Source organism: Choristoneura fumiferana, chromosome 14 (assembly GCF_025370935.1).
Source record: "Choristoneura fumiferana chromosome 14, NRCan_CFum_1, whole genome shotgun sequence".
Classification (NCBI taxonomy): Eukaryota; Metazoa; Arthropoda; class Insecta; order Lepidoptera; family Tortricidae; genus Choristoneura; species Choristoneura fumiferana.
In genome coordinates this window covers 10,176,761-10,188,945 of record NC_133485.1, presented here as the reverse complement: position 1 = coordinate 10,188,945, position 12,185 = coordinate 10,176,761, and the positions used below count along the sequence as shown (strand labels likewise).

Below are 12,185 nucleotides of genomic sequence, written 5' to 3'. Positions count from 1 at the left end.
CTATCATGACAACCCCTCACTATTTTTTCACTAAATCTTAAAAAAACGAGACAATATCATTCGGAAAACAACCAACCAAAACTCAAGAAAAACACTTGTCACAGTCGAAAACGTTTTGACAGTTCGTCATTTTCGCGCCAATTTCCCGGTAGCGGTGTGCGGTCGCACGCGCACGCACTCGCCTCGATACTGTGCCGCGCCAACGCCGCGCGTCACGCAAATACGCGTATCACATGGTACGTTGTACTTACATTACACTGATAGATTTTGCAGTGCCTTCGCCGTTTGCGTGAGTGTTAAAATGGAGTAAGAGCTGTAGAGGCACAAGCTTTTTAGGGTAGGCAGTTCTAAAAGGAACCCTTATAGTTTGGCCATGGCCATCCGTCCGTTCGTCCGGGGCTTGGCTTATAAAGACGTTTCTAGTTGTTTCGTATTTAGCTTAAGGAAAACATCGTGAGCGTCAATAGTTACGAATGGCACCATCTTGCTCGCTAATACTACCGTGAAGCTGCAGTGCTTGCACTGTTGTGTTTCGGCGTGGAGAGTAAAACAGCCGGTGAAATTACTGGCACGTGAGGTATCCTATCTTAGGCCTCTAGATTGGCAACGCATCTCCAATCCCCCTGTTGCGGGTGTCTATGGGCGGTGGTGATCTCTTACCATCAGGAGACCCACTTGCTCGTTTGCCATCCAGTCGAATAAAAAAAATGACAAAATTATACACTAATTACTTAAATATTTAACTAATACTATTTATTTAGACAATTTGACTCTCGCCGCTTTGCTGTCAGTTTCATTTTCTTCTAAAAACGGCGAAGCCTTAGACTTAGAAATTAAGTAAAATTACTGACTTAGGAAAAATACGAATATTTTTTGAAATAGTTAAAGTATTTCAAATAAATGTAATAAACTTGCTTAAAATAAAAAAGGTTTTTGGTGCGTCAGAGGTTTTCAGTGTATTAATTACGGCTTTGTATATCTATCTATCTGAAACGAATTTTCCCGATAACCTGGAAAAAGCTATAGAGGAGCAGTAATTTATTTATACATTATCTTTTGAGAAAACGTAAGCAATTATTGTGAACTAGTGCACCGATTGGCTGTTAAGGGGAAGTTAGGTATCTATAGACAAACATTGAGTGAATATGTTCCAACTCACAAGTATACGTACATTATCAAAGTATTTATGATTATTAAGTCACCGGGAATTATATTGGTTAGGACAAAGCACGAAAAAACTAAAAGAGTCCCTTTAAAAGTTTTGTCCTATCACGTACATATTACTGAAGGTGAGTGCTTCAAAAAGCTGATTAACATCTAGTTAAGAGTATTTTTTATTATTATACAATTAGCTTCAGCTGCCATAAGAAGTCGCTTTTACAATCCAAGAAATTGTTGATTATATTATATACTTTATAAAATGTATTTATTTATTTAACAAAAAATGTTTACAGCATTACAATAAGAACCAGTGTTTTTTTTTATCTTTGTTTTCCTGACTCATGGAACGACACACCCTCCAACCAGAAGTCGTAGCACGGGCACTTGGATATACGAGTACAGTCACCAGCACCAATATCTGACACAACAAGCGTGCATAAATATCTGATACGATTCTATTTCTAAGGCCGGAAAGACGTATCAGATATTTTTGCACACAAGTACGATGCGGTTTTTAACCTGTCACAGAACTCTCATCGTGTGAAAAACACGTCGCAGCTATTCAAGCCTTAAGCTGCGTCTCCACCAGAGATGTGCTATCCTCGCACATCTCTGGAGGAGATGCAGCCTAAGGCTGTTGGGAGGAATGGGTTTTTCATCAACCAATAGTAATGTTTCATCTACCAATCCTCGCTCAGCGCATCTCGGCGAAGCGAGGATAGGTATATTCTGAAGCGTTTCTATTATATACTAGCGTTGCTATCATTTGAGCTCTGGTGCTCTAAAAAACGACTTAAACCTCTAGCGAGAGATCCGATAACCTCCCAAAAGCGAGCGAGAGGTTCAAACATGTTTTTATGGCCCTAATAGAGCTCAGATGATAGGAGCGCTGGTATCATTCTTCGCAATGCATCCTCGCACATTTCAGGTGGAAACGGAGCCTTAAGCATGGTATTGACGGCATACATCTTAACCGGGTAAACGCACGATATCAACGTGACGGACAGGTGTAATTAGCCTTCTGATAGCTGATAGGGCGAAGCAAACAACTCTGCCCTTCCCGATTAGCGCGGGGCTAGCACAGCCTGCACGGTCCTGATCAGGGAACGTATTCTGCACAAAAATACCAGTACCATGCGGTAAATACTAATAGTAAAAACGGGTGCGACCTGTCCCCGTATGTTACCGGTTCTTTGAAAGAAAGAAAAAAAGTAAACGTTTATTCGTGGGATTAAAAAAGCAAAAATAAAACAAAAATGCGCGTCATGCTTTAAAAATCGGCTTGAAATTGGCATCAATAATACTGGTATCACTGGTACCTATGTATTATAGCGGTACTTGTGTGCCGGTACGGTACCGATTTTAGTCTTGTTAATGATTCTAAATAGTTTTTTTTATTAATACAGTAGATTTCAGCAAAATTAGATTAGATTGTTGAACATCCCGTATGAAAGTTTTTGATCTGATTATTTTTGTTTAAATTAAAGACACGCCCTTAACGTGGCACACTTTGGACATCGGTTTTTTAAATTTAATCATAATAATTATTTTGAGTGTTCAGTCACGTTGACCCGTAACTAGCTGCTGGAATATACATAATTATACATTTAAAAATCGTCGTTCATACATTCATATTGAGGTAAATAAAGTCTCTAGTAATTAAATATTCGTGTTGCGAATTTTTATAAACTTTAATTCAATTTTTAACTTTATTATTCTTAAAATTGTGCATGTTCGACAGCTGTTGAGTCAGTATAAAGTGTGCAATTCCAGTTCTAATTTTGTTTTGAACTGCAAGTCAGTAATTGAGGCACTATGCTTGCCCGGTTAAGCGTTAAAAGCTAAGTGGGATTGCGGAACAGCAGTTTTGGATCAATTTAATGGTCACAATTGGTACTGATACCTTCTACCAATAGATCTCGTTACAGCGTCACTTAGTTTTTATCTGATTTAAAACTGACTGATTTAAAACTGACAGCTTTTATAAAAAGGTTTATTGTGACAGCTTTTACAAGTTTTAATTTCATTTTAACTTGGAACATTTTGTGTAGGTTGAACCTTAAATAAATAAATAAAATAAATAGGTATCCTGGAAAGAGATAGCGATAGCTCTACTAGTGATAAAGCTGCCTATTATGCGCTTTGTGTTGTGTCGTCTTAAGCCGAGTTTAGACTTGCAAGAAAAATCGTGCAAGTTGCATTACACTGCTAGGCCACAAAGAGTTTGAAGTGGTCAATCGAACACCGCAATGTAATGCAACTTGCACGATTTTTCTTGCAAGTCTAAACTCGGCTTTATATTTTATTGTCACTGTTGACTTTTTTAGCTCAAATTTTGCAGGTGGTAGGACCTTGTGCAAGGTCCGCCCGGATTGCTACCACCATCTTGCTCGCTAATCCTGCCGTGAAGCAGCAGTGCTTGCACTGTTGTGTTTCGGCGTGGTGAGTAAGACAGCCGGTGAAATTACTAGCACGTGAGGTATCCCATCTTAGGCCTCTAGGTTGGCAACGCGTCTGCAATACCCCTGGTGTTGCAGATGTTTATGGGCGGTGGTGATCTCTTACCATCAAGAGACCCACTTGCTCGTTTGCCATCCAGTCGTATACAAATAAAAACGTCAAATTTAGGTTACTTCATTCTTAAACATCTCGGCTTACGAGTTATGTCCCACTGCAGGGCACAGACCTCCTCTCGGAATATGAGGGCTTGGGCCGTAGCTCCCACGCGGACCCAGTGCTGATTAGGAAGGAACGTATTAAAATTCACTAATTCCATAAAAAAAAATTGTTTTAAAACATTGTTAATTTTTATCACTATCATAAAGAGTTGGAGTAGAGACTCTAGTTAATCCAAACAATTTGTAATAGTATTCCAACAACCTATTTCAACATCTCTTTAAAATCGACCACTAATTTCATAAGTACAAAACCAGTCTGAGACAACCATTAAAGCTTTAGATAAAAGGAAATCGCTGCCTTAGAAATTTATTGGCTTGCCAAATTTTACATAAGAATGCCAATCGACGACTATAACAAAAAAAATGGCGTCACCTTCACAAGCCTACCGGTATCCTTATAAAATAACATCTCAATATCACAAATATGTGAACAAGGTTAAGAAAACACCTTAGTAATCTCGCTAATAGATAAAAACCGCGAATGTGCGCACAATTTTGGCACATTCGCAGTTTTGCTTGATATACAGTTTGGTGGTGCCAATGTTGGGAATTTGCAAATGTTTTAGCAAAACACATTATGCAATGTTGTGCCAACTGATAATATTGTTTGGCGAGTGCATACCGCGGTGACGGTGAGATTATATAGTCGCGCTTGTATTGGATGGGAACGAAATCGCTGAACTATTTTGGGAATTTGGCACATTAAGTATTTAAGTACAAGCTTTTCCTTTAACTTAACGTATTAATTTAGTTAGTTAAAACTTGCAATTCTTGTTCATTTATTTATTTCGAGGATCTCGGAAACGACTACAGAATTGCTTATTTATTCATGTAATAGGCATATATTAGATTATTAAATTAATGTCAAAGCCTCTAAAAAGTATTTTACCCATAAAATATGTACCTGTCTATGTGTATGTATCTGTCTGAAATGTTAATAAGTAAAATTGATCACCGGATGTGCAAGATAAGTTTGCTGAAAACGCTACCGAGTATTAAGGCGTGTTATAACTAATTATAAACTTTATGGATTTTTCCATATCATTTGTTTACGTAATCGAAACAAGATTATGCCAGCGGTTTCGCCCTGAAAGGAGAATTCCCTAATCCGTGGGAATTCGACATGGATAAACTGTATGACCAATTTGTTCTTGAAGGTAATATAAGAATTCTGTACTTTCTGTAATGTGGATCAAGAATTTGAACTTAGCCTTATGAATCAGTAAGATAGTTATGAATTTTCTTTTTTGTTAAGAATCAGATTTAAAGCACTGACTTCTAACAAATTTAAATACCTATCAATATAGATCTTTTATAAAAAATTACCAATTATTACTATATATTGATTTTTCAAAAACGAGTAGGTATAACTGAAAATTAAATTTTTATTTAACCAGTTCTTATAGGTTTTTGAAACTTTGCGTGGGTTTTTTTTTATTCGAACCATTAACGAAAATCAAGTCCACTAAAAAAAAAGTTAATAATTTACTGTCCAGCCACAGTTATTTGCAGCCGTGCCCAAAATCACAAAGAACATTGTCACCCATACCAAGCTATGCGATGTCTTAACTCACGATGTCGGGCTTATTGAAACCATACACGTAAAGCAAAGATTTCACGTAATTGGCTGGTACACTGTCATTTCTTCCCATAAATCATCCGCTGTCAACGTAATTCAAACATTCTAATAGTGAGCACGAGGTAAAGTGATGCTGGAAGTGGCTTGGAAATAGGATTTTCAATAGATGCGATATAAACAAAAAATGGAAAAAAAAAATTAAAATATATTATTATCAAAAATTCATAAAATTCCAATAGAGTAAGTATGCGGTAGCAGATTGGTAGGAACCATAAGAAATTGGGTATTAACTTTATTATTTTTTAATTTAATATTTTGTTCGTTAAACTTCTAAAGATTAATGAAAAATAATAATATTATTTTAATACTATTTACAGTGTAAATAGAGCAAAATATGCCGATAACACAGTGAAAATAAATATTATTCTTTGATCACTCGTTATTTTTTTTAATTATCGTGATTTTTATTTAATTTCATAAATTTTACCACATTTGTTGCAATAAACTTAGCAGAAACTTCAAGGTTCTTCTTCCTTCTAAATCCTCACTTAATAAAACCACACCTTTATTTTACAGAAACTGGATGGTGCGTATCTGATTGCATAATATTTGATAGTTATAATTTATAATGTAAATGTTTGTCATAATTTTCTTTCGCCGACACAATTTTTTTTCATATTTTTTTAAATGGTCACAATTCTGAACAATTAATGGATTTAGAGAATATCAAATTATGTTATACAAATAATACATTATGACAAACACTACATTATGACTTCTAACAATCATGAAAGCTGATATGAACCCATAATTTAACCTACAAAAATCTCCAGATACAACGGATTTTTTTTATATAATCGTCTCTACCACATCTAGTAAGCTAACCATTTCGGTTTTGGCCCTATACGGCAGCGCATTGAACTCAGACCTTGGTCGAAAATAGCCTAACGAATTTAACCAAATTTACACGTGACGCCGAGCATAAATTTGTTTAGAGCTTATCTCACTCCAACTTCCTGCGCACAATGCTTCATTTTTCTTCGGACAGAAGATAGGAAAATTATCTTTCCACATTCCTTCGGCTTTGGTATGTCGAGAGTAAACTTTGGAAAAACGTAAACAGAAATCAGCTGTGCATTTGCGCTAATTAGATATTTGCGAGTTTTTTACTCCTAGAGATATACCTAACTAAGATTTTATACGTTACCGGTACAAAAGGTACTGTGGGTAGGTAGGTAGGTATATGCACCAATTTGAAATAAGTGGGTAATGTAGTTTAATTTTTTACATGAATAATATACTTAAAAAAAATGCACCTAACACCACAATACACTAACACTATACACAACAAGAACCGCATCGGAAACGAAATAGTCCTACTACACTATTTGGTAGGTACGACTGTACAACTACTACTATATTGTATTTCGATCCAATTTATGAAAAGTGTAAACAAACCGATTTCATCAAAATTCTTGTATAAACACTCACTGGGTCGAATCAATGACACATTTAACTATAATTCGTGTCTTTTAACTAGATGTCTAATCAATTTTTCACCAAAATTCACTTGATTTCAATATTTATTTTTCATTTCAAAAATCTTCGTCAAAATCTGACGTTATTTCTTGATTGAAATATGCATATAATCTGTAATAGCATAGACTAACGTAGAGATGGTAGAAAATTTGACATTTTAAAAATCAATTAATGTGCGGATGAATAAGCGATTTTTATTAACTTTCCTTAAAATTAAAAATAGTTACTGCTTTTATAATTGAATAAACCGTCTTTGGAATGAAATCAAGTATGGTAAATAATAAAATAAACAAAATTACTTTGATCTATTCAATTAATAAATTAATCGATTTACTGAACAGATTAATTATTTTGCAATAGGTTCTAGGTTTTCACATCATTGAATATCTGTGGTCAAATAAATGGCGTCTTTGTTTACACTTTTCATAAATTGGATCGAAATACAATATAGGTATACTATTGCTTATGATTTTTTGCATACTTATGTGAAAGACGGAGAATTGCATCTTTTTAATGTGTCGTGGGCTCTAAGAAAATAATCTCATCTTTATCCTCTTCTTCTTCTTCCCAGTCCTCTCCTATCGGAGGTTGGACAACAACATGGCGATTCTGATTTTAATCTTTATCCCACAAATATCATATATGCGAGTAAGTCTGTTTGTTTGTTTTATAACCTGATGAGATCCAAACGCTGAACTGATTTAGATGAAATGAAATTTGGTGTAATAAATATTCGATTTGCTTTGGTAGAGGCTGGTATAATATCTTATTTCTGAAGGATTGTACTTTATAAAATGCACCAAGTCATCACTGCGTTTATTCGAAGAAGGAAAAGATGTTCTGCCAACATACAAAATATTGTTGGGTTGCCAACAGATAGTTTGAGTACCGGAGAACGAGATGATAATTTTTTATCCCGGAAAATTTAATAGTTCCCGCGGGATAGTGATAAACGAATTCCAGGCAGACTGAGTCGCGGGTAACAGGCCAGTATAGTATAAAATAAAGTCACTTTCCGCCGTCTGTGCGTTTAAATCTTTTAAACTAAGCGACAGATCTTGAATGCGGTGTTCACGATCAGTCAGATGATTTTTCACGGAATGTTTATAATATGATACATTATACTTAAACCTTCCGTGAAAAATATCGTTTTACTCGTACGATACCTACTCATTGTTCCAGTGACGCGTCCTGGCTTTGCGTTTAGTTTTTGGGAAAATGGAGTTAAGAAGTGTGAAGGGCCTTTGATTAGATACGTTTTTTGAATATTGTACACGTGCGAAACTGGGGCGGGTCGCCCGTGTTAAACAAAATGAAAACAGTACGATTGAGGTGTGCGCAACATCAATATTTTAAATAAAATTTATGCTGTTGGCATTTGCAAAAATGCAAATTTAATGGCTTTTAAGTACAGTATCACAAAAATAAACACCGACGTCGATTCACCGTACAATTTGAATAGTGAGTAATGTAGCTCAGTTATGAATGTTTTTACTGTTGGTGAGTCAGAAGCAGGCTTGGAGAAAATTCTGGTGACGACTACATATAATTTAGTTTTTTTTTCGAAAGAAGGTATACAATGTTGACCAAGTCTAGTGTCTGTGAGTGTGATCTCGAAAATTAAAACTTGATCCACTAGTAGTCGGATTTACTTAATTTGGTACAGTTATAAAAATTGGATGATGATAATGCTAGAACAGTCAATAAAAAATATGTCTCCAAAAAATTTTTTTATTTAGTTCTTATCTTATTGCTAAAATCTTTTTACAAGATAGGTAAGATCTATACAATGTGTTCTCAAAATAAGATGGACAAAATACCCTGGTAAAGGTTACTAAACAATTAATTGCTAATTGGAATTTTTGATTCAAAATTAAGTAATATCTTTGACGTGTAGCGTACAAAAGTATGGAAACATTATTGTCATCACAATTAAAATATCCTGAAAATATTAATTTTCTACTCAGAAAACAGCACTGAATACGACGACACAAGTTATTCACAAATCTGCTTTATCCTTATATAATATTATTTAAATGACTTCATCTGCCTACTATAATGTTGTTTACTTCATAAAGTAGTTCACAATAGACTAGTGCTTGCCTATTTGTACAATATAATTATTTTGCCTAACGAATTATTTTCAGTTCAGTCATGAAACCGCAAAACCAAGATTAACATTTTCTACTATGACTAACACCTAACACCGGTTACGTCAAAAATAATAATAGAGCCCATTTATATCCTGGCTTCAAATAATTTATTGAAGTAATTATGTGATTAGCATCCACCAGGAATGTTAAGTAACACCGCATGCGCGTGCGCCTAGAGACGAAACTGCAAACTAGTATTTTATACTTGCTTCAATTTGGGAAATACTCGTAGTGCAAAAAAATACTTGGTATGTTTAAAAAAAAATTCGTGAAATGTCACTGGTAGAAAAAAAGTCTGAAAATTGCAAAATTTCCGCGGGATAGCAATAAACAAATAAAATATATACTGTGTTGTATTTTTATTTTTAATCTTGTATAGTTACTGCTGGCAATGAATATTTTCTTTCTTTCTTTTCATTTTTTAAATTTATATATTACATTGTAAAATGAAAAAAAATACTGACTGTAAAAGGATGTAGTGAATACTTGATGTTTTGCCACCGTATTTTGTCAGAAAAGTTCGTATTTATCTTACTTTCTTCTAGCTTACTGAAGTTTGCTAAAGTTTATTGAGAAAGCAATATAAATAAAAACTTATCCGACAAAATATGATAAAAAAAAACATTATTCCATAGATCTGTACGTAGATTGTCGTCCAAATTACATAGCCGTACCAGATTTCAAATTAATCCGATCTCTAGAACTGAAATTTTGTAAAAAAATACTTGTTATCATCGTGAATGTAAAACTTTTTCCCACCACTCACACGCACGATGATTCAGCCGATCATCTCGTAAGGATTTTATTCGGTCAATGCGCTAATACTTGGCGGCGATGTTGCTACTAGGCTGGCACTGTTGCGGCCGTAAGTCAATAGCAGTCACTAGTGGCGCACCGTCATCGTCTTAGTAAACAAGTTTATCTGTAAACCATGTAATTGTTACGCAATTTTGAATATAAAACAATAAAAGGTATTTTTAATGGGTCTATATCGGATGGCATACAATTATTAGTCCTAATCGTTGTGTCGCATAACGTCTTTTGTCCTAATACGTATGGCATACACTTTGTTCCGCATATTTTTGATTGTCCAAAACTGTTGCTCCTATTTATCGTTTGTCCTAAACATTATTTGTCCTATCGTTTGATATGACGTAGAAATGATTGATGTGCATAATTGTAATTGTTATATTATACCTAGTAGGGATCGTATAGGGATGACAAAAAAAAACTAAAAAAATAGAGTCTACTAATTATTTAAAAATTGTGTTTATCTTAGAAGATAAAACATAATAAATACCGTTAATAAATGTACCTGTAGGTAATTTTAGTCGATTTGTGTTCGAAATACCGAGAAACGTGTGTTACAATGTGAGCGTTAATTCAAAAAATAGAGTCTTGAAAGAAGGAAAGAAAATAGAACAATAAATATCTAAAGGCAGTATAGCTAGTAACACAATACTGTTATTACATCCGAGTAACAAAATTTTCTTTAGTTTTCGAGTTGCCTTTTTCTTTTTACGTGGAGGTTTGTAGTTTAATTGATTCAGTAAATTAACAATGTTATCACTTGGTTTTAAAATAAAATAACAAAGCAATTAACTCAAAGAAGTAACATACAGGCTAATTAGCCATTTGTTATTACACAAACCTAACATGATTCTGTTAAAAATTCTGTTAAATTTTCGTAATATATCTTAAACACAACAGTATGTAGAGAATGTGAAATTATTTGCCACATTCGCTGATGTGAAACTGAGTGTTATCTAATCGGTGCACGTCTCGCTTAGGCAAATAGTGTATGAAGCATTGTCGCCAAAACAATAAGGACAGTGGCCTGAAATATATAGCACTCGTTGCTTCCATGATCATACTTAATAATTCTAATTATTGTTTTTTCGAAATTCATGTGCGGAATTATATATTTGAAATTTACCACGAGCTTTGCGGTGAAGGAAACATCGTGAGGAAACCTGCACAAACCTGCGAAGAAATTCAATGTGTGCGTGTGAAGTTCCCAATCCGCACTGGGCCCACTGCGGCCGGTGGGAACTATGGCCCAAGCCCTCTTGTTCTGAGAGGAGGCCTGTGCCCAGCAGTGGGACGTATATAGGCTGGATGATGACTTAATAATTGAACGCAATTTATTTCATGTAAAACAGAAATAAATCAAAAAATAATAAAAAATAAGGCTCCTAACCTTACCCGCACAGCACGATTGAACTATTCAAACAAGGTGCAATTTTCTTACTCAAATGTTGATTTTCGCAAGCACCGTAGACCTTAATTATTACCCAACTTAGACATCCCTCAGGGCAGTTACGGCAGTCAAGTCGTGATAACATCATTTGCATCGCGTCTGAGACCTGTCAGCTTCTGGCACATTATTTCTTAATAACATGAAATTATGGTTTACGGATTAATGTGCAAATTTGGTTACCTTATCAATGTAAGTTTCACTTTCGCGCTGCTGGCTATTTAAGCCCCCATGAGCAAACATGACATCAAAATATAAATGGAATTAAATCTATTTTAGAGCGCAAATATTTAGACTACATTTTCATCTTTTAAAGGTCAATCAAATAATAGACAATATACGCGTAGACGTAAATCTAATATTTTGCAATGTTAAATTAAAGGCACACAGACACTATTACTGGCTATTATAAGAAACGATATTACCTGTCTGAGGCGATAATGTCGAAGTTTGAAGGCTATATTACGATGATTGATTGCATTGCTAAGCATGTAAACGGCTAAACGGCTGTCAATAGTTTTTGCACATAACGTTTTAAAGGCACCAGCCCAACTTTATGTTACGGGAAGCTCTCACGTTATTTTTTTGCGGTAAACAATAAAATTTCACAGAACGCGTTTTTTATATAAGCAATTTTTTAATTAGCCGAGTGATGTCCTATGCTGCGAGCAAAAGCCTCCTCTCTCTTCCTTCAATTTGTTTCTTGCCATAACTAATTCAGTTTTTTTTCAAAACCTATTCCTGCAACAATAACTACCATTACAATACAGGAAACTTATTTAGTGTAATAATAATATTATTATTGTTTTCTTCTGTTT

General features: G+C 34.7%; 2 protein-coding genes across 6 annotated transcripts in view; one reads left to right on the top strand and one right to left on the bottom strand.

Annotated features, from left to right (window-relative positions):
- Window positions 1-12,185, bottom strand: part of LOC141435103 (ADAMTS-like protein 4) — a 441,311-nt gene that overhangs the window by 308,153 nt on the left and 120,973 nt on the right. The gene's annotated exons all lie outside the window — the stretch shown is intronic.
- The window catches only part of LOC141435104 (ADAMTS-like protein 4), a 135,209-nt gene that overhangs the window by 95,352 nt on the left and 27,672 nt on the right, over window positions 1-12,185 (top strand). The window contains exon 12 of one of the 2 annotated variants that reach the window (XM_074097661.1): window positions 3,641-3,673. The exons of the other annotated variant lie outside the window; for it this stretch is intronic. The gene's annotated coding sequence lies outside the window, so the exon portion shown is untranslated. Of the gene's footprint in view, window positions 1-3,640; window positions 3,674-12,185 lie in introns of those variants that run through there. 2 annotated transcript variants of the gene reach the window in all.